Source organism: Columba livia, chromosome 4, assembly GCF_036013475.1.
Source record: "Columba livia isolate bColLiv1 breed racing homer chromosome 4, bColLiv1.pat.W.v2, whole genome shotgun sequence".
Lineage (NCBI taxonomy): Eukaryota > Metazoa > Chordata > Aves > Columbiformes > Columbidae > Columba > Columba livia.
The window spans coordinates 7,407,825-7,428,256 of NC_088605.1; the positions used below are offsets into that span (position 1 = coordinate 7,407,825).

The 20,432-nt window shown below is 44.2% G+C and overlaps 1 long non-coding RNA gene across 7 annotated transcripts in view; it reads right to left on the bottom strand.

The window, feature by feature from the left end:
* The window catches only part of LOC110364291 (uncharacterized), an 84,782-nt gene extending 64,350 nt beyond the window's left edge, over window positions 1–20,432 (bottom strand). For 4 of the 7 annotated variants that reach the window (XR_010472042.1, XR_010472046.1, XR_010472044.1 and 1 more), the window contains exon 1: window positions 2,487–3,201. This is a non-coding gene — a long non-coding RNA (uncharacterized LOC110364291). Of the gene's footprint in view, window positions 1–2,486 lie in introns of all 7 variants that reach the window. The other 3 variants (XR_010472043.1, XR_010472039.1, XR_010472040.1) reach the window with 3 other exon arrangements.

Genomic DNA, 20,432 nt, shown 5'->3' on the forward strand with positions numbered 1-20,432 from the left:
ACGGGGAAGGAGAAGACCGAACTCTTGGCCAAACAACCAAGCTTCTGGCAAACCAGGAATTTAGCAACATCTCAAGCAGGAGGTTGCATCTGGACCCCTGTTTTGTTCAGTTGCCACCATGTACTGACCTCTTCACAATTTGTCAAAGCCCTTTGTGAATCCACCTTTGCTTTTATAACAGCTTGCGCCAGGAAAGGTCCGTGACCTCAGTTATATTCTGGGTAAAAAGTACTTCAGTCAGATTTTTTCACTGCTACCAGTTCTTGCTTTCTGCAAAACAGCAATGAGTCAAGATCATCACACTCAGCTGAGCAAGCCCTAACCCCAGAGAGAACCTCCATAGCAATTACCAATCCCTGGACCTTTTCCTGTTCTACTTGGTACTCTTGAGAGAGTGTGGCCAGATTCGCAGAAAGCATTTAAGCTGAGTACATAATATGGCTTTATGCAATGGTGAAATGAGGGTCATTTTACCTCACCTGGAGGTGTTCAGATCCATGTGCAACACACCTTCATATCAATTACTTGAGGCCACAGATAAATCTGCAGATATGAAAGTTACAGATTTACATGGACTTTTAGAAATTATGACTCCAGGTTTCCATTGCAACTCGAAGTATAGTGCCAAGGGCCAAGAGGGAGGTTTAGGTTGGACATGAGGAAAAGGTTCTTCACCCAGAGGGTGCTGGGCACTGGAACAGGCTCCCCAGGGAGGTGTCACAGCCCCAAGTCTGACAATGTTCAAGAAGAGACTGGACAACGTCCTCAGACACACGGTGTGAACTGTGGGGTTGTCACATGCAGGGGCAGGAGTTGGACTCAATGATCCTTGTGGGTCCCTTCCAACTCAGGACATTCTATGAATCTAATATTAACATTTAAAAAGCACACTCAGTGTGTCAGGGCCCATGTGCTTCCCACTGCTGGCTGTTACCTCAGATCAGCACATTCAGCTCTGCACTTTGGGGAAAACAAGCCTGAATTATCTATTGGTGGAGGAGCTGTCATGCAGTGCTGTGTCCAGAGCACATGAATGAAACCTGGAGTCCAACAAAGACAGGCCAACAGATGATGTGTACTCCTGCTTCCCTTCTGGAGCTTGAACCGAGGTCACTTTCTGGCTTAGTTTTGAGGTTTTACAATGTGACTGATCAAGTGCTTAACTCAAAGCTCTCCCCATCATGCTCTGCCTGGCTTTGGTACAAGCTAAAGCCACAACATGCAGCTTTCATTTATACCACTAGAATAACACGCTCAGTTGTTCCACCAACAGAGACAGACTCATCTCAGAAATGTCTTTTGCCAAAGTCTCCCATTTTTTTGCCACAAGCCTGCTGGCGGATCCATCAGCCAAGAGTGCTGTTCCTTACCCTGCAGCAGACCCCCACTCCCCTCGGACACAGGGTCACCAAGGCACATCAGGCAACAGCTGTCCCCTCCTATTTCCCACCAGCCACACGTCCTCCTTCCACCAGGCCAGGGGTTGCAAGGGGGGAGATTTATGCAGCTCCAGAAGCTTGTAGGCAGTTTTTTCATTCAGGATGACTGGGATTGCTAAATAAAAATGACCATGTGAGAAAGGAGTCGTCAGAGCCTTTTTCCACCAGACTATGTAGGCAAGAAGCATGTTGTACACACCAATGCCAGCAGCTCAGCCACAGCTTCAGGTCCCTGTGCCCCTGGAGCTGGGGCAGGCATTGCTGATGTTCCCCTGGGGACCACAGCAAGGGCTTATGTGAGCACAGCAAATACTGTGTGTTCACAGTCGCACAAGCCCAAAAAGCACAGATAGAATAATAAAACTGTTTAAGGTTGTGTGAGTAAGCACATAAATATGCAGTAAGCCTATAAATTCTTTTCAGACTGCTTTGGTGCACTCACGCTTGCAGATTTCTCATGCAGGAAAGGTGAGGCAGAGAACAGTGCTTTATAAGCTGCAGATAAGGACTTGACTGGAAGGTTTATTGATAGAAATGTGATAAGTGAGGATGAATGGCAGCACTGAAAAGATGTTCCCACTTCCAAAGAGTGAATAGAAAAGAATGTTTAGCTGCCTTTGTAATCATATGGCTTTTCTTTCTAGCTGCAATTAGATATCACCTGGACTCTCAGCTATGCAGAAACTGGGACTTATACAATGCGAGGTCCTTTCCCACGTGCAATTTTCAAGTGCCTGTAGAATATTTTATTCCTCAGTTGAGGAAGGCATGTAAGTCAGGGAGAAATGGTTTGCTTTTCAGGTGTGACTTGGTTCTCAATCTGCAGGGTATTTAGGCAGTTATGTTCTGGTAGGCATTCAACTTTAACCAACATTACGGAAAATCAAACTGGGATGATTAAACAGGAAAAAGATATTAAGAATCTTTCAGTACCAGGGTTTTAGGAGTCTAAGTCCCAATGCTCTTCAGTTTGAAAAGGGCACTGAAGAGCCAAAACTGATTTCCAAAAATAGAGCCACAAATAGTCACCATGGGGTTCAGACTGACCTTCCTGCTTCTGCCGCTGCAGTCAGGACTTCTTAACAGCCTCTCAGGACTCGCATCTCAGTGCTCCGAAACCCTATGATGGTGCTTCAAGCAGGGCCGTGAGAGCACAGGACATCTTGTCTCTTGGTTTATTCAGCATTCATGGGACCTTCAGCTGTATGCTTCATTTTCCTTCCTTTGTGTCCAAGTGCTTTTTAATAACACAGCTAGGAAGCAAGCAGCACTGAATTACCACTGATGTTTGAAGTCCTTTTTTTTTAACATTATCTATCCATGTAGAAAAGTGTTTGAGCAGTGGTTTTTCTCTGGGAAATTTAAAGTGTTTTTTTTCCCACAGGCATGCAGCTTCCCTCTAAGACCACTTGCAAGATGACCTTATGGCACGAAAGTGTGTGTTGGGACATATGGCAAATCTTTATCTTGGCATGCAGGGGAGGTTAGCGGAGGTCGCTCCCAAACCAGGTCACCACTGCTGCACACCTGCTGCCCAGCTGGAGCTGCTCCTGTCGGCCACAGCACAGCTCTGCTGTGCAGAAGAGGCCACCCCATGCATAAGGGACCATCCTGTGCACAAGGGACCACCCCATGCACAGGGGATCATCCTGTTCACAAAGAACTGTTGCGTGCAAAAGGGGCCATCCCATGCACAAGGGGCCACCCACCATACACAAGGGGCCACCCCATGCACAAGGGGCCATCCCATGCACAAGGGGCCACCCACCATACACAAGGGGCCACCCCATGCACAAGGGGCCATCCCATGCACAAGGGGCCACCCACCATACACAAGGGGCCACCCCATGCACAGGGGACCGTCCTATGCACAAGGGGCCGTCCAATGCACAAGGGACCACCCTGTACACAAGGGGTCACCCTGTACACAAGGGACTGTCCCATGCACAATGGTCCACAGCAGACAACTTACCAAACCCCAAGCAACTTCTGCTTCCCATTCCCAATCCACTCAGCTCCTCGATGTCTCTTTAAATTTAACAAACCACTCTGAAATTTAGGCTTGGGGTTTGGCTGAGAGGGAACTTGCGCTGTAAATGTCAATAGCACGAAGGGCAGATTTTAGTGTTTAGTATTTAGTGTTTAGTGTTTCTGGTTCAGCCTAGAAGTGCATGGAAATGCTAGAGCATTTCATCACTCCTATAAATCCGAGTCAGTGGAGAAGGCTGCAGCTGTTTGAAATACTGAAATGATATATCCCTGCAGTACCAGCCCTGCTCTGCAAACTGGAATATCAACCCCACAGCTGAATCTTTCTAAAATGGTCATCAGATGATTCATGCAAGTTTCTCCTTCAGGAAAATAACAGATGGGGTGGGTGAATACAATAAAGGCCAAAAAAATCCACAGCAGACACATTTTCTATAAAGCCTCACAAATACAACCCAGCCCTAATAGATTGTGGCAACACACCTGCCAATAGAACATTTACACCATCTCTTGGGGCATAATACAGATGATGGCCTTAAGTGTTATGTGCATTGAATGAGGTCAAACACTCTTGGGGTCCTGCTGATACTGATGACTTGAGAAAACAGAATTCACACCTCTAGATGACCCTGCAGAAAGTCATTCATACTCATTTGGGGAGCAGCAATTCCCCGACTCCCAAAGGTGCTGTAGGATGAGCTGTTGTTGTATGGTCCAGCCACCTTGGCTTCATTTCTACAACACAGCTGTATCTAACCACACAAACAGGTGGCCTGAAGTCCAGTGTACTCTGTGCCCCATGTATCACCTGTAGCCCTCAAGCTATTGTGTCTCCGTTGCAGAGATATCCCACATCTTCTCTACTCCCTGTGTCGAAGCCTTTAGGAAAGAACCAAGGCTGTTTTGTTGACATGATACCGTCAGACATATAGCAGCCAATCTAAGTCAGGTCCTTGCTCCTGTCTTATACCGTAAGTAGGAGCACACTTGTGCAATACAAAGAGGCAGTCTGGACCCAGGTTTCTGGTCCCGCTGTCTACAGCTCCTGCACATCACATCTGATAGATATGGCCTCTGGTGTTAGTTGTCGTAAAAGTACTTGAGGTTAGACAGACATTATGGTTTTGCCCACTTAATGGCTGCTTGTTTTATCAGCTATCTTCATACTGGACTTACTTCAATAAATGCACTAAAAAAACCAAGATCCCAATGTCTGAGAAACATGATCTACTTGAAGATGTCCCTGCTCATTGCAGGAGGTTGGATTAGATGACCTTTGAAGGCCCCTTCCAACCCAAACTATTCTAGGATTCCATGAAACACTACTATCAAGATCAATAAAATAAAATAAGTTTAAAATACAGGTTAAAAATAAGGCACTATTGGGAATGCAACACATGTATCAGCGCTTAATACTTACATAAGATGAAACATGACATTATACAACCCTGTACAAACTCAACTAATCAGTCAGGGCTGGCTGTGGACCATAGCATCAACTTGCTGTCTACTGTTATATTAAATTAATCACATTTACCTGCTTTAGAGATGCACTTGGACACTGGTAGAATATGTCCTCTATGCAAGATAAATATTATGCATGAATGAAGTGGAAACTGTTGAAATAAAATCTAGTGTTCCTGCAAAAATACAACCCAAAAAGACAGAAATTCTGAAAATGTGTTCAACTGCAACTTACCCCCTTAAGCAGATTTTCACCAAGTTTGGAGGATCAGTTCCATAATACTGTCTTTGGCCCAGTTAACTGCCCCACAAGTACTGGTGCGTGATTCCAGATGGAAACAAAATTGAGGGCTCCACTAAGCAGGGTAAGTGTCCAACTGTGCTTTTGAATGCCATGAAAAATCTAGAGAAAAGCTGGAGTGGATGGATTCCAAAATACTTTAAACAGGCAAGCTCTTCAGACAGCTGAGAAAGTCATTAATACATGATCAGAGCATGAATGACAACCCGAAAAACTGTTATCAACACACCTTGGAATCTGTGGCTACTTAATTAAGAGAGGATAATAATTGCTTTACAAGAAAAAAAAGGAGGAAAGTGTTATGGAATTTGTAACTTTACTGTGTAATTTGGGGGTGGATAATTTAAAAGACTTGTTCAACCCTCTTCTAATCAGCTATAGCTGGGATAAAAAGACACCATGGAACAGAGTATCTCCATCTCAGCAGACACCAACATCTGCAGTGTAGGTGTCTGGCCGTACATGACACTCTCAGGTTCCCACTAAGAATGGGATGAAGTGCTCTGACATGACATGATTCCATCTCCATCGATCATCAATGGAGTTTACATGGCCAGGAACTAGATCTGTCACAAGTATAAGCAACTTATACTATGGCAGAAGAAAATTAGGTAGGAGGTAAGTGAATTCAAAGATATTGCAATTGCAACCTTTGGGATACTGGCGTTGGTCTCTTCTCCCAAGTAGCAAGTGATAGGACAAGAAGAAATGGCCTCAAGTTGTGCCAGGGGAGGTTTAGATTGGATATTAGGAAACAATTCTTCACAGAAAGGGTTGTCAGGCATTGGAACAGGCTGCCCATGGCAGTGGTGGAGTCACCATCCCTGGAGGGGTTTAAAAGACATATAGGTGAGGTTCTTAGGGACATGGTTTAATGCCAGAGTTAGGTTAGGTTATGGTTGATCCTGAGGGTCTCTTCCAACTAAAATTATTCTATTCTATTCTATTCTATTCTATTCTATTCTATTCTATTCTATTCTATTCTATTCTATTAATTGCTTCAATATCACATGAAGAAAACAGGGAAGAGAAGCTTGTCTCATGGTCAGCAGGATGTGCTGATTTGAGTAATTCCTTCATTAAAAAGGAGCCTTTCCAGCCTGTAGGAGCATCTTGTACCTTTTTTCATCTAAGCTATGACAAAAGCCTTCCCATTGGAAGGGAGAAGCAAGGAGAGGATGCTTCACATCTCTGGCTGTGTCTGCTGGCCAGGCTCTCTGTGTGGACTGTGCAGGTTCCTTCCAGTCAGAGGAATGACTTCAGGTTATACTGGGAGTTCTGTAACCATCATGCACCAGGAGAGATGTCTTTTATGCTGGGAGGTGGTCAGACTAGACAAGGACAACTCAACACCTTGAAAATTCAAAGAGAAACAAATGCTGAATCAAGTAGGAAAAAGATCTCAACATTTCTAAAGATGGATGTTCTGAGCAACACACATTCTTATTATTGTGGGTCTTCAGCACAACCATACCTGGATTCAAGTTTTAAAACTTACAATCAAATACAAAACCTTACTAGTGTGTAAGCAGCTTATTACACTTGGAGAACATCACCCCTTCCTTGGTTCTCCCTTCCGCTGGGAAGACTTGTGGTTGACTTTTTTCCTCCAAAATTCCTGCCATGATGAAAAGCACAAACACCTCAGGTGTTTCTGTCAGTGACCGGCTGATTAACAGAAAATTCCTTCCCCACATCATCAATTCACACAACTGAGAGCAGGGAGTTAGAGATGTAAGGAAAAGGCAGCAGGAAGGGAAGTTTCCAGGACGGTCCCTGCGTTGCTGGCAAACCCCATTTATAAATGGCATTGATCCACAGCTGACAGGAGCCAACTGAAGCACAAGAGCTTAAACTGAAGGCAGCCACCCCCAAAAGAGTTTGGATTCATTTTCAAAAAGAGATTTTTATTATTATTATTATTATTATGGTAGATCAAAACCACAGTGAAAGATCTTGTTTCAATTTTATAAATAAAAGCTGGAATATTATTTTTTGCAGAAACTGCAATTTCCATCGAAGAATTTTTCAACTGAACATTGCTGATTGGTTTTAAAATTGCTTTTAATGTTCCCTGTAAGTATCAGGATTTATTTCTGGATATACTCTGTTCATTTTCTTTCTTAGGAGACATAAAATCTGATATAGTTTGAAACTTCAGTAGTATTTTTATTGAATGCAGAGATTATAGCATTCAATAAATTCCATAAATCAGAGACTGAATTGTTTAAACAAACTTTCCAAGGCCCTGGTTAATAGATCTCCAGGAACGGATTGAGATGTCATGCAAGCAAAAGCTGCTTGATTTTGTAATTTAAGAATGACTTTTTTACACATATAAACTTAACGTAGCCCAAACTCACAAAGTATTTAAACCATGTAACAATTTAAATATTCAGTTTAATAACCTAGTTGACGTTAGCTGCAATGTCTGGAAATGCAGTACTATATCTGGAAAGCATCTAACCACGAATGTGGAATACCAAAGCACCACGCTCTTCTCTTGCTCCCTTGGGACAGTCCTCAGTTAAGGAGTTTCAATAAAGGTCACACTCCGTAAAAACACATGTTCTTTCCTCTGAAGCTACTCATACTGATCCACATGGTTTCAAATATGAAAATATATTTGAATAAATGCATATTTAATATCTTAGATTTAACTCTTCTTGTTGAAAAGTTGGGTTCTATTGTTGGAAAACTAGACTATTTTCAGGTAAGCCTAATAATAACTCACCAGGCATATTTATAGGTCAGATCTTTGTTTTCACATTATAGGACACTGATCAGACCTTGTCTTTTTGCATATGGCCAAAACTTGGGCAAGGTCTTTCTGTCACATTCTGTGAATCCGTCACAAAGGAGGAATTACTATGAAGGAATTCTATACCAGCCTTTGACAATGATGTGGCATATGCTAAAAAATAAACCTTCAGAATTATTTCTTTGAAGAATTTTTACCTCAAATCATTTCAGCAATCTGGTTGCAGAGTAGCACCACCGATAGCTGTCTTTGCACCGATGAAGAGTCAGGAAAAAGTGGCTGGGGAGAGGAAGGTATTTTTCAACCAAGAAGCTATAAAAGCCAGGACATTGTGGATGAACACCCATCTTTTTTCTCCAGGTGGTTTAGGAGCACACCTCGAGCTGAACCTTGGGTACCAACTTCCAGACACGACAGCAGGACAAGAAATTGATTAAAGAGGCTGGTAGGCCAGGGCAGGAGATTGAGCTCAGTGTTAGTGCGATAAAGTACCAACTGCTACTTGCTTTCCTCAGCCACCACTGCCCCATCACAGAATCACAGAATCACAGAATCGCAGGATGTCAGGGATTGGAAGGGACCTGGAAAGCTGATCCAGTGCAATCCCCCCATGGAGCAGGAACACCCAGATGAGGTTACACAGGAAGGTGTCCAGGTGGGTTTGAATGTCTGCAGAGAAGGAGACTCCACAACCTCCCTGGGCAGCCTGGTCCAGGCTCTGTCACCCTCACTGAGAAGTTTCTTCTCAAATTTAAGTGGAAACTTTTGTGTTCCAGTTTGAACCCATTACCCCTTGTCCTATCATTGGTTGTCACCGAGAAGAGCCTGGCTCCATCCTCCTGACACGCACCCTTTATATATCTGTAAACATTAATAAGGTCACCCCTCAGTCTCCTCTTCTCCAAGCTCCAGAGCCCCAGCTCCCTCAGCCTTTCCTCATAAGGGAAATGCTCCACTCTCTTAATCAAAACACATTGCTCCCGATGACACCAGACTGCCTCCTGTTCCTGTCACGGCATGACACAAGATCAAGCCTAGAACAGTAGAAAATCACTGTTTTTCTCCACCTCCTGTGCAAGACATTTGGGACTTTCCAAGGGACCGCATGCCATCTCAGCACATTTGCCGTTCCTCGTTGTGGCATGCATACCTTGCTCGTGTCACCTAACAATAAATGAGTAAAACAAGTATTCACTGCGCCACTTCCCGCATACTTGTTTGTTTGACACATTTACACTGTTAACAAGTTCAAACAGCATCCTGTGACACGGCTCGTGGGTGTACAACCCCACCCGGCTGATGCTTGGCCTGTCCATGCTGTCCACATGCTGCTGGAGGGTGCTCTCCACCGCCTCTCCAAGGTCTCTTTGCTGTCCTTTGCTACACAACATTGACAAACACCAAATCCTGCTGCTCCAAATTCAGGTTCATCATTGTAAGGTGAGAGTTTCTCACCTGAAACCCTTCCAGATGCCTGACCCTCATTGGCCTGAGTCTCCCCAAACAGCACTTCGAACACCACCATCATGTCTACAGACTGGTCAGAGTTTATGATTGACCGCAGCAATCCCAGCCAGCCCACGCTCCACGCAGACGGTCTGCTGTCACGTGTCAGGCCCTTTTACAGCACGACAAGTGGGAGCAGGGCCAAGAAAGTCACCTCAGCTGTGTCCCAAGTGCAAAAACATTTGGGGTTTGCAGCAAAAGCCCTTGGTAGTAGGTGGATGCAGTCAGCAACTTCCCAGTGCAAAGCACTTATCTTAAAAGCAAAGCTTCAAACACACGTCATAAATCAGATTTCTGAGTGCTTCTCATCCTTTACTTTTCTTAGATCCTGCTGGAGAGGTACAAAAAGCTCAAGTTACAGAGCACCAGAGCTGCTGATTCAAGGCAGTAATGAGAAATAACAACAGTCTGAGCCTGCTCATCCTCTCTGTGAACACTTGCCATGACCTTCTTGCAGAGGTTCAGGACTGGAAAAACCTCCTACAGTGCAGCTTTGATGTAAAGATGGAAAGTCCAACCTGGTCTATGTCTTATAATAGTCTGAAAGTGGAAGAAAGCTTTTCTCCTCGTTGCACCTTGCCTCAGCACATCAGAAATTCGATGTGGCTGCTGGGGGATGTGCAGAGAATCACACACGACTCTGCTGCTGGAGCGAAGTCACAACGTTTTACCCCAGCGATGAACTTTTTCTCTCATTTCCATTTTCATTGGAATATCAATTTGCATTTATTAAAAAGCCCTTACCCTCCTCTCCAGAAAAAGAAAAAAACCCAACCCTGATCTAAAAGAAGAGATTGGTTTACATAAAATCCTATTAGTTTAGCTGATTGCTTCCAAAACATTTCTGAGAAAGCCTTCCATTACCATACAAATGGTGCTGGGCCCTTTTGCAGGCTAACTGCTAGATAGCATAATGATTTGGGCAAATATTCATCAAGACAGCTGCTTCTGGGAGCGTGGATGTGAGCCTGCTGCACGCTGTTTAAGAAAAGAGCAAGAAATAGCTGATCTCCTCCACGAAGGGATGCTGCTGGTTTAGCAGTTTCCCCTCCCCACATCCCCACGGCAGCACTGCAGACACATAGGGAGCACACGTGGGGAGCCTGGGGGGCTGTGGACAGGGAGGAGCAGGAGACGGGAGAATTTGGGAGAGGAGGAGGAGGCTGGCAAGCTGGTGTGACCACGTGTGGGGATGACATGCTGAAGATGAGCAGCAAGGGAGCTTGCCCATCGCCTTGGCCGAGAGCTGCATTCCTCCTTGGTGTCATCATTTTCTCCTCCTCGCTGGAATAAACATGAGATCCCACGAGCTTTGCCTGGCCGACAAAGCCAAGAAAGCTAACAATGCAATAATTGATTAGACGTCCGTAAACATCTCCTGGAGGTGTCTGCATCAGCTCCATCCCTGGGGCACAGCTCACTGGTCACCTCTTTGGGATTGCAGAGTGCAACCTGGTGATTGGAAGGGACCTCAAAAGCTCATCCAGTCCAATCCCCCCGCCGGAGCAGGAACACCCAGATGAGGTTACACAGGAAGGTGTCCAGGCGGGTTGGAATGTCTGCAGAGAAGGAGACTCCACAACCTCCCTGGGCAGCCTGGGCCAGGCTCTGGCACCCTCGCTGAAAAGAAGTTTCTTCTCAAATTTAAGTGGAACCTCTTGTGTTCCAGTTTGTACCCATTACCCCTTGTCCTACCATTGGTTGTCACCGAGAAGAGCCTGGCTCCATCCTCCTGACACTCACCCTTTATATATTTATAACCATTAATGAGGTCACCCCTCAGTCTCCTCTTCTCCAAGCTCCAGAGCCCCAGCTCCCTCAGCCTTTCCTCACACTGGAGATGCTCCACTCCATCATCTTCATTGCTCTGCACTGGACTCTCTCCAGCAGTTCACTGTCCTTTTTGAACTGAATTCTCTGGGTTTCTAAAAGGGAATCTCACCCCTGAAGGTCTTGCAAAATCTCCAAAGACTTTGTCCAGTCAGGGCTTTTGAGTCACTGGATAAATACAGTTCTCTGCTGTCATGTGGGTGCTGCCGGCCCCTTTCCTGTGAACACACAACAGTTCTTAAATACTCCCCAGAGGCGCCTGTGTGAATCAGCCGGCCATGTGAACAAGGCGAGGGTCCAGATCTAAAACACCATCATAAATTTGGTGAAGAACCCAAATCTGGGAAAAGAGTCTGCATAGAGCTTGTTTTTTTGACAGCAATCACTGCAATCACCTTCGGGAGAACAACTATCTCTTTAATAGCAGTCACGGGATAAAACAGGATGTGGTAACAATCTCTGTATCTATTGAAACGCACAAAGCCACAGTCAGCCTCATCGGCCTTTAAGGGAAAAAAAGCAGGGGGAAGAAAAATCAGTGACGTCTAAAGATGTAGCATGAGAGCGCAGTAAAAATTCAAACATTCAGCAGCTATTCCACATAACGTTTACATGTAATTTCCTGCTCTAATAAGCCAAAATGGAGAAAAAAATATAGAACAGCTACAGTACCAATGAGAAATCATCAGACATTGCCGAAAATAAATTAAAAACAAACAAACAAAACAACAGCAACAACAAAATAAACAAACACACGCCGTTGAAGCAGTGGCTCCTTGCTCCAGGCCTGTTTCAGGAGCACAAATGCACAGGGGCATTGCGAGATGCTCCTCTAGCTCAAGCGTTGCAGCAACCACTACACCGCAGTGACACAGGACTGGCTGTTAATGAAACCACCCAACATGCAGTGGAGGTGTGTGTTTTAAAACAGGCACACAGTCCATTCAGCAGCTTTGTCCCTGTCCCAGGAAAGTTTTCCCAAAGACAGCTCTTTCCTCAGTTTGTAATTTTCTAGAGACCTAACACACCATTTAGGGGGTCAAGATGGCACCAGAGCTGAGCAGGCGCCCTCCTACTTTTTGGATCGAGGTGGCAAAGCACAGAGGGACCATCCAACAAAAGAGATTTAATCACATCTCACCTTAAACCTGGCTTGCAGAGGAAGCTGGAGGGATGGATGCTTTGAGGAACAGCTTTCCAACGTGGTGAACTCACCACCTATGTCTGCCCCTGCGTTCATGCTGAACAAGGTAATTGAACAGTTTACCCAGGTGATCAAACAGTTTACCGTTGCACGGTCAACACCAGCAGCAACTTCCACACGTTCTTACAACCCCGTTTGCAAAGGCAGGACATCACGACGCCTATTTGCAGGTCAATGGCTAATCTTTTAACGACTGATCTAAGCTTTGTGGGAGTGTAGAACCAGGACTAACCAACCAGGCTGAGCTCAGAGGCAGGTCTCAGATCTGTCACTGAAGGTCTGCAGATGCAGAAGGGGCTACCACAAAACCATTTTGCTTTCCCTGCCTGCTCCCAGCCTGGATTTCTCTGCAGCCTGAGTGTCTGAACAAGGCAAAGCAGACAGGCAGCAGACAAAATAATTGTCTCCTTCGCTGTACTTCAAACCCTGTCCATGATTTTCCAGCTGCAGCTGGTCCCTGATGCCATGAGGGAAGCAGAGGGGAGCCAAAGGGAAAAACCAAAAAGCCTTTTCTGAAGACATCAGACCCGTTGTATACCGAGAGGGAAAACCCTTGCTGATCCAAGTCCCCTTCCCATCTGCTCCATGGAGGTGACTGGCCGAGGCAGCGGAGCATGAGATTCGATTATAATTATTGTCTTAATGCAGAGCTGAAATTGTTCTGAGCACGCGGAGCTTCTGGGAATAGGCAGGCATCCAAAATAATCTTTGGACTGCAAACTCGGTGACGGAGAAATGGCATAAACCGACAGACATCACAAAACCCTTCGGAGTCTACTTCCCATCGAGCAGGGTTGTCCCCGTCAGTCTGCAATTTCACCTCCAGACAGCTCCCGCTTTCGTTCCGGCCTTGGCAGACACATCCTTTTTTCAACGAGGAAAAAAATACGTATATCGAGGGACCATAAACCAGCTCAACCCAATTAAATCAAAGCCAGTGGCTGCTGGGCTGTGCTTCTCTCTGCAGTCTATTCCGATCTGGTGCCTGTCGTGCAAACCTGGGGACATCGTGGACTGCAGCAACACAATTAGGACCAAAGCCCAAATCTGTAAAGGTATTTAGGTGCCTAAGTGGCAGTTAGACATCTAAATATCTCGGCGGAGTGACATGCAGTTCTTGGGGAAGAAATAAGTTTTCTTACAAAGAAGAAACCAGCTCTTTTACTGTGTATATTCCTGAGAACTCCTATATATTCCTCTTTGCATCGAGCAACACCTGTAGCCCGGGTTGTGAGAAGCCAGATGCATGGGGGGACACCACCTCCTTTGGCCACTCCTTTTTCTCTTAAACTACAGAAGTTGGAAGCATTTACAGCTCCCCTGCTTCTCGTTAAATAAGCCCAGCTTCCTGGAGGGCACGCAAATCTTTTCGTAGTTAACAACACATGGTAAATTAGAAATAACGGGTTTGTTGGCTGGAATGCTTCATGCTGTACATCCTTGGGAAATACATTTGCCACGTTGCAAATGGATGCTTTTCGTCTGTTAGGTGGTTCCTGGTGGTACAGGAGAACTTGGTGAGCACCAGGGGGATTTTACATGATAATTGGCCAGTGTGCACGAGGCTTAAGGGTTTTGGGAGTTGGCACCAGTGAAGCAGGATTTGGTCTCTCCCCTGAGCCTTGCTAATACCCAGATCCTGCAAAGGAATCTAAACAGCTTATGCTATTCCAGGTGGGCAAAGCACTGTGTAGGGTAAGAGCTCGCATAAAGTCAATCCAGGAGAATTAGCGTTTCTTCTGGCTGTTACACCCTGCCTAATTCTAACTCCTCTAGGAGTTATTTCACCATAGCATCTGTACAATGAGCTATGAAATTCTTCTTGCCCTGGCTTGGCTATGGGTAACCCCTGTAAAGGAAATTCACTTAGAACACCCTTCAGAGTAATTCAAAGTTGGAATGCACAAGGATAATCTGCAAACAGGTTGCACAGATGCTGCTCTGGGTTTTGAATGAAAGTCCCCCTCGGTGCCTTCACGTTAGAGGTTTATTTTTGTGACTCTCAAGTAATGCACAGCCGTTCTTCCTTCTTCCAGCATGCCCCTTCTGAATCACATTTTCTCCTGGTATTTGGAAGAGCAAACAGCACTAAGAAGTGTGAAACCTCTGTGGCCTCGCCATGTGCAAACCAGCCTCCCTGCTGGGAAAGGTTCTAGGAAAGGACATTCTGGACAATGGAAGCAGGTGCTGCCAATATTCCGTTCTATTATTTTTGTCAAGTGCAACATGTTTTTGTTCATTTCCTGCTGGGTCAGAGCTGCGAGCCCTGCCTGCTGTGCCCAGGCTCCTCTCCCAGCAACCCCATGCTGCGCTGATTTGCTTCACCTCTGCTTTGTTGCACATCTCTATTACTCTGGACAGTCTGAGAAAGCCCTGTCCATTGATTAGAAATGCTGAACATCTTAAAAATATTTTATATCTGATTAAGCACTTTATAAGTCTGCTCATGCAAGTATCAGGCCAGATTTCCTCATTTTGTAGGCATAAGAGAATATTTTTTGCTTAGTTCAATAAAACCATTTGTATCCATCTTTACTGATTCCACTATTGTTTTCCCTTGCTCAGCAAGATGTATATTACAGTCTGTTTAATTGTGTGTTTGATCTTTACTACTTAACCAGTTCTATTTATCATTACAATGCATCAGTACATTATAAAGCTTTCAGGCACATTTATCAGCATAACAAAGCTCCCACTACAGAAGAGTCCTCCAGGGAAATAAAGCAACAACAAGTACTGTAATGCAATTCACTTAACAGTACAAATATTTGTAATTACAAAAATCTTTAAGTGTGCTCCTTCCATAAATGGCATGTTTTACTTAAAATTGCTTTCATAATGTGATAGTGCCTCCAATTCATGCAGCTGATGGTTTCCTCAAATTAAAGAAAGCAAGGCCGAGTTAACTGCTTTTCTATATTTTCCCTTTTGCTAATGTGAAGGCAGAACTCAAGTTCACTGATGTGCTATTGAAAATTTGGTTACACCTAATAAAATGAGAACATTTAAAAAACACTAGTGCATGATTAATAACTGCTATAAATACGTTACAGCATGAATGCAATGTTATAGATAGCTGCAAGCCATGTGTGAACTGTCTACAACAATCAATTAACCAGTAATTGTAATGTCTGTTAATCATTGATTAACCCTTTATAAAATAACAAATACATTACCCTTGCTGTAAACTGGGACCAGCAAGTTGTATTACACGGCTATTCATGTATCTCATGTCTATCAAAGACATGTTGCCCACCTGTTGTAATTCCAGCTCTATTATTATATATTTAACATTCTTGGGAAATATGTTGTTACTCCATTAGCAGGTTTGTAGGTTTTTGTTTGTTTTTCTTTTGCCTCATGGGAAATCGTTGCAAACAAAGGACATCCCAGGGAGTCAACTTTTACAGCTCAAAACCATCGTGTCACAAGAAGGGTTTGGGGACATTTGTTTTTTCTAATCATAGTCAAATTGTTTATGGGAACAGGACCCGGTAGCTCCAGGCCTGACCTGAGCAGGCACCCAAGGGACCATGGTGAGCAGCTTAAACTGAGCTCTGAGCACCCTGTGCTTTTTGTTCAGAAATCAGGATGGTGCCCAGCAGCACTTTCCAGACCTCCAGCTCTCCTTCCACCACCCGCGAAGCCTCCAGACAGCAGCAACGGGAGACCCACCTTCACCACATCCATTGCCATTGAAACCGCCAGAACTGCTCGAAGCCACAAGAGCTACAAATGGAATAATTAATACAAATATTAGAATATCAGCACTAAGATTCTGAAGGCAAGTACTTAAATTTAGCAAAATCAAGACTTCCGATATTTCGTGAAATCTCTGTGTGGCCATATGAACATTATGATGCTGAAGTGACCAGCATCATGTTGTGTTTTCCATAGCATTATGTATAGCCTTCCATTCAGAAGGCCAGTGATATAATAAATGGTAATATAATAAATATAATAAATGATAATAAATGACTGCTCAAAAATCTGATTCACATCCCCCATTTCTGCTTAGACCTGACTTATTGTCATTGGTGTTGTGCCTAAGTTTAATATGTAGACTTTAATGTCCAGTCTGCCAGAGACACAGAGAAGCAGAAGAAACCTAGTTCTGCTTAGTTCATCATTCCAGAACAGGAGGTTCCCACTACATTCCAAAAAATGATATTTTAGATCATAGTTTTGGGGAAAAAGAGGTTATCTGCTCTTCCAAGCACAATCTTGGGAGAGGGAACGCACTTGCCACTGAAGGCCCATGGTAGGACCCAGGTGTGCAGTTCCACCTGCAGCACCTATGAAGAAGAGATGCCACAACCCAAAAAGGTACGATCAGCAGAGCAGTACGGTGCAAACAGCATTGTCAGGGAACAGGACAACGAGGGCAGGACAGTTTTGGATGTGTGAACGTTGTCTGAAGGGAGCCAGCCAAGATCTTTACTGTCACAAGAGAGAACGAACTGGAAACATCCCTACGAGGGCCCCCGAAAGCTATTGAGAAAACAAGAAAACCCAGACCACGATGGAAATCTGTAACTTGAGACGTCTCCAGTAGGGAAAAGCACAGGGACAGACTCCACAGAGGACAAAATCTCATAGAGTCAGCACAACAAACAGCGTAATGTAAGCGCAGGCTTCAGAAAATGCCCGGAGTGTCTGTGTTTCCCCTCAGTTTCTTAACGAGACTAGTGCTTGTGCCTGTAAAATATTTGGAGCAGAGACTATTCTCAAATATTCATTTACATGGTTATAAATACAAAAAAGTATTTACAAAGCCTCTGTCCTGAACAGGTCCCAGGTCTTTGAGCCTTCTGTGATTTAAGAAGGGAAACAACATCCAAACTGTGATTAACAGGTGAGTCGGGTCTGCCACAGCTTTATTAACACTCTCACAGGGCTGTTTAGTGCATTATTCTCTTCAAACTCTCTGGTACGGCAAATTCTTCTGCTAAAATACTCTGGGTGGGCTTAGCCCCTGAACGACCAAGATGTGACTGAGAATGGGAGCATTTACAGACTTTTAAACTGAAGATTCTTCGTGTGTAGTATCCAAACATGCCAAAACAGCTTATAAAAATGTATATATTTATAGAAGCAGCTTATAACAGCCACTGGGAAAGCACAGGCACGTTGTTTTATCGAGGATGTCACTACATATTTTTGATGCACAAAGTGTCTGTTTTGCCATCTAGTGGCTATTGCCGAGAGACCGTCCGTATTTCTGTGCCTTTGTCATCCAAAGTGCCCCTCAGCTCCCAGATACTGGAGGAAAATACCGAAAGGTGACATTAGCAATTAAATAAAATAGAGCATCTGTAACAATCACAAAGCAGATCACCAACAGTTCTTAAATTTAGCAGAGAAATCAGTAGAGAAGCTCATGTATCCCAGCACGGGCGCTCCAGAGCCAGGATACAGCCCTGGCTCCAAACAGCGAGCGGCAAAGGATTTCTGAGAAGGGAATTCGAGAAAACAACAGTTCATTTGACTTCATTTCTGTTGCAAAATGCAGAGGTTGGCATGAAACGAGCTTAGATTGTTTGTTTCACCAAAGCCAAGGGTTCGGGTTGGTACCGCAGCAGCTGCCGCTCAGCTCATCCGATGGGAAGGGACACTATTACAACGCATTCTTCTATTACTTTTTCATATATTTAACTTACCTGCTGTCCTTAGGCTGAGCAGACACAGCATTTCTGAAAGTCCAGAGCCCTGGAATGAACATACTAAAAAATCATTTAAAAACAAATTCTCACAAACAACAGAACATCATCCTTTCTACGCAGGAATCTACCGCTCTCAAGGGATTCCAGAGGCTGTTGGAGCTGAGCCTAAGCACCTGCTTAAGAGTGTTTCCAGCGTTTGGAGTTTTAAACCTCACAATGATAGATATTGGGGATGAATTATCAGATGTGGATTATCACAGTGATTTTTCAAAACCAGAACCACAGGTTGGCAAAGTTTCATCTTTCTGTGTCTTCTGGGCATGGATTTTTGGTGGGCTGTAGGCATCTGGAGACAGAAGAGATAAGAAGCAATACACAGAGGCATCTTTTCTGGGTGGCGCTTCATTTCTATAGTGTGCATTTCCTAAGCAATGAAACTAGAAAGTTAGATTCATTGCCATGACTTTACACCAGACACACGCGGATCTGCTGAGACAATCCTTGGTTGATCCCACTGTAACTTCAGGCAATAAACTGGAAATAGCATAGATGAGGAGCTTATTCCTCTTAAGCTTTCACTTAGGTCACTGAAGACAAGCAGAAGAGGAGGTCCCAGAAAGATGAATAGCCACCATCTAATGGCTGGTCAAGGGCTTTTTCCAGGGAAACCCCTGGTGTGTGCTGAGATCTGAGCTCAGCTGCCCTTCCAAACACACCACGAATAACTGGGAGTCACCAGCAGCTCTGCTGACTGTTAATTGCAGATGAGAAACTTAAATGCTTTGGGGAGTGCAGCAACGTCAGAAACCTCATCCTACTTCCCGCACCGTTGGATGGAACACACAAAGAGAGTCCTTGGAATGGTGACGTTTGGTCCCAGAACCTCTGAGTAGGGAGGACTTTCACTGGGACGCACATAAGAATTCAAACAGGATGTACACCACACTCCAAGGGGTCACAATTTGTTTAAAAAGACTTATTTTTCTGTAAAATGGGGTCAGATCTTGTCTACTAGTTACATGATGCATAACCGTTTCTTAGCTTAATTTGTCACTTCTACCAGAAAACTTGAATCACCGATAGAAGGCTCTAATTGTACAACGTAGGTGGTACAGGTTACACATAGGTATAATGATTTTACAGCTAAGAAACATAAAAAAAAAAAACTTTTAAACATTATAATTCCTTTATTTTTCTCTTATTTTCTCTGTCATCTATGGTATGTTTCCAATACATCATTTCATTCTAATCTTCAGGAAAGGAGAGTTATCCTTGTAAGAGTAGGTAGCATAGACTGCAAAAGCAAGGAAAATTAGTAGTGGCATAAGAAAATTAAAGAACAAATTAAGCATTCCAATGCACAGATACTTGTCATCACCTTAAATGTTTGTTATTTCTGCAAAAAATGACTAAATTTTTAGAGGAAGGACTTGTTCACTATATGTTTGTTCCAACTGTGTTGAACTGACTATGAGTACAAAATTCTTTTGAATTTACAGAGGCTGAAAAGCTCTAAAAATGAGCTTTGAGTCACAGTGGAGATTTTTGTAGCTCTTACCTGTGCTTCTTGCGATAGGAGGCTGTGTCCTGTGCTTAAAATGGCTGGTCTGCAGGAGGAAAAGAAACAGAAATCAAACCAAACAAACAAAAAACGCTGTTCAGAACATGAATTCTCAAAAACCTCCAGCCTCAGCAACCCATTTCACAGGACAGGCTTTCCACTTCACGCTTGGAATGGAAAGAGATGGCCTTGGAGCCAATTACAAATAGCTACAATTTAGAGATTAAAATAAATCTATCACCGTAAACTCCTAACACGATGAACACATTTCACACGCGCTAAGACTTTAAAAAACACGGGCAAGCAAGCAGCAAAATGTCCGAAAACCCATAGCGAAAAGAAGTTGGAAGTCCCCTGTCTCCATTTTAATATGAAAACTACTACTGTGAACAGTAAATATGTGGCTGGAAAACACCAAAAGCAGAGTCTCTGTTGTGGTTTAAGAACAGTAAAATGCAGCACGGACTCAACTTCACACAAGGGCTTAAACAAAATCCGACTGAACAGCGCTGGAGAGTTAAATGGGATTTATTGTGATGCTTTTCGGTGCCGGGGAGCGAGTCCTGCTGGGTCCTGGGAAGGCAAACCCGCAGTGGAGCCGACAGCTGTGCCGGAGGCAACTGGCGTGAGAATTCAATCCGCCACATCGGGTGGGACGCTTCGAAATGGCTGGAGGGGCTGGAAACAGGAGCCTGCGATGTCAGCTCCTCAGGA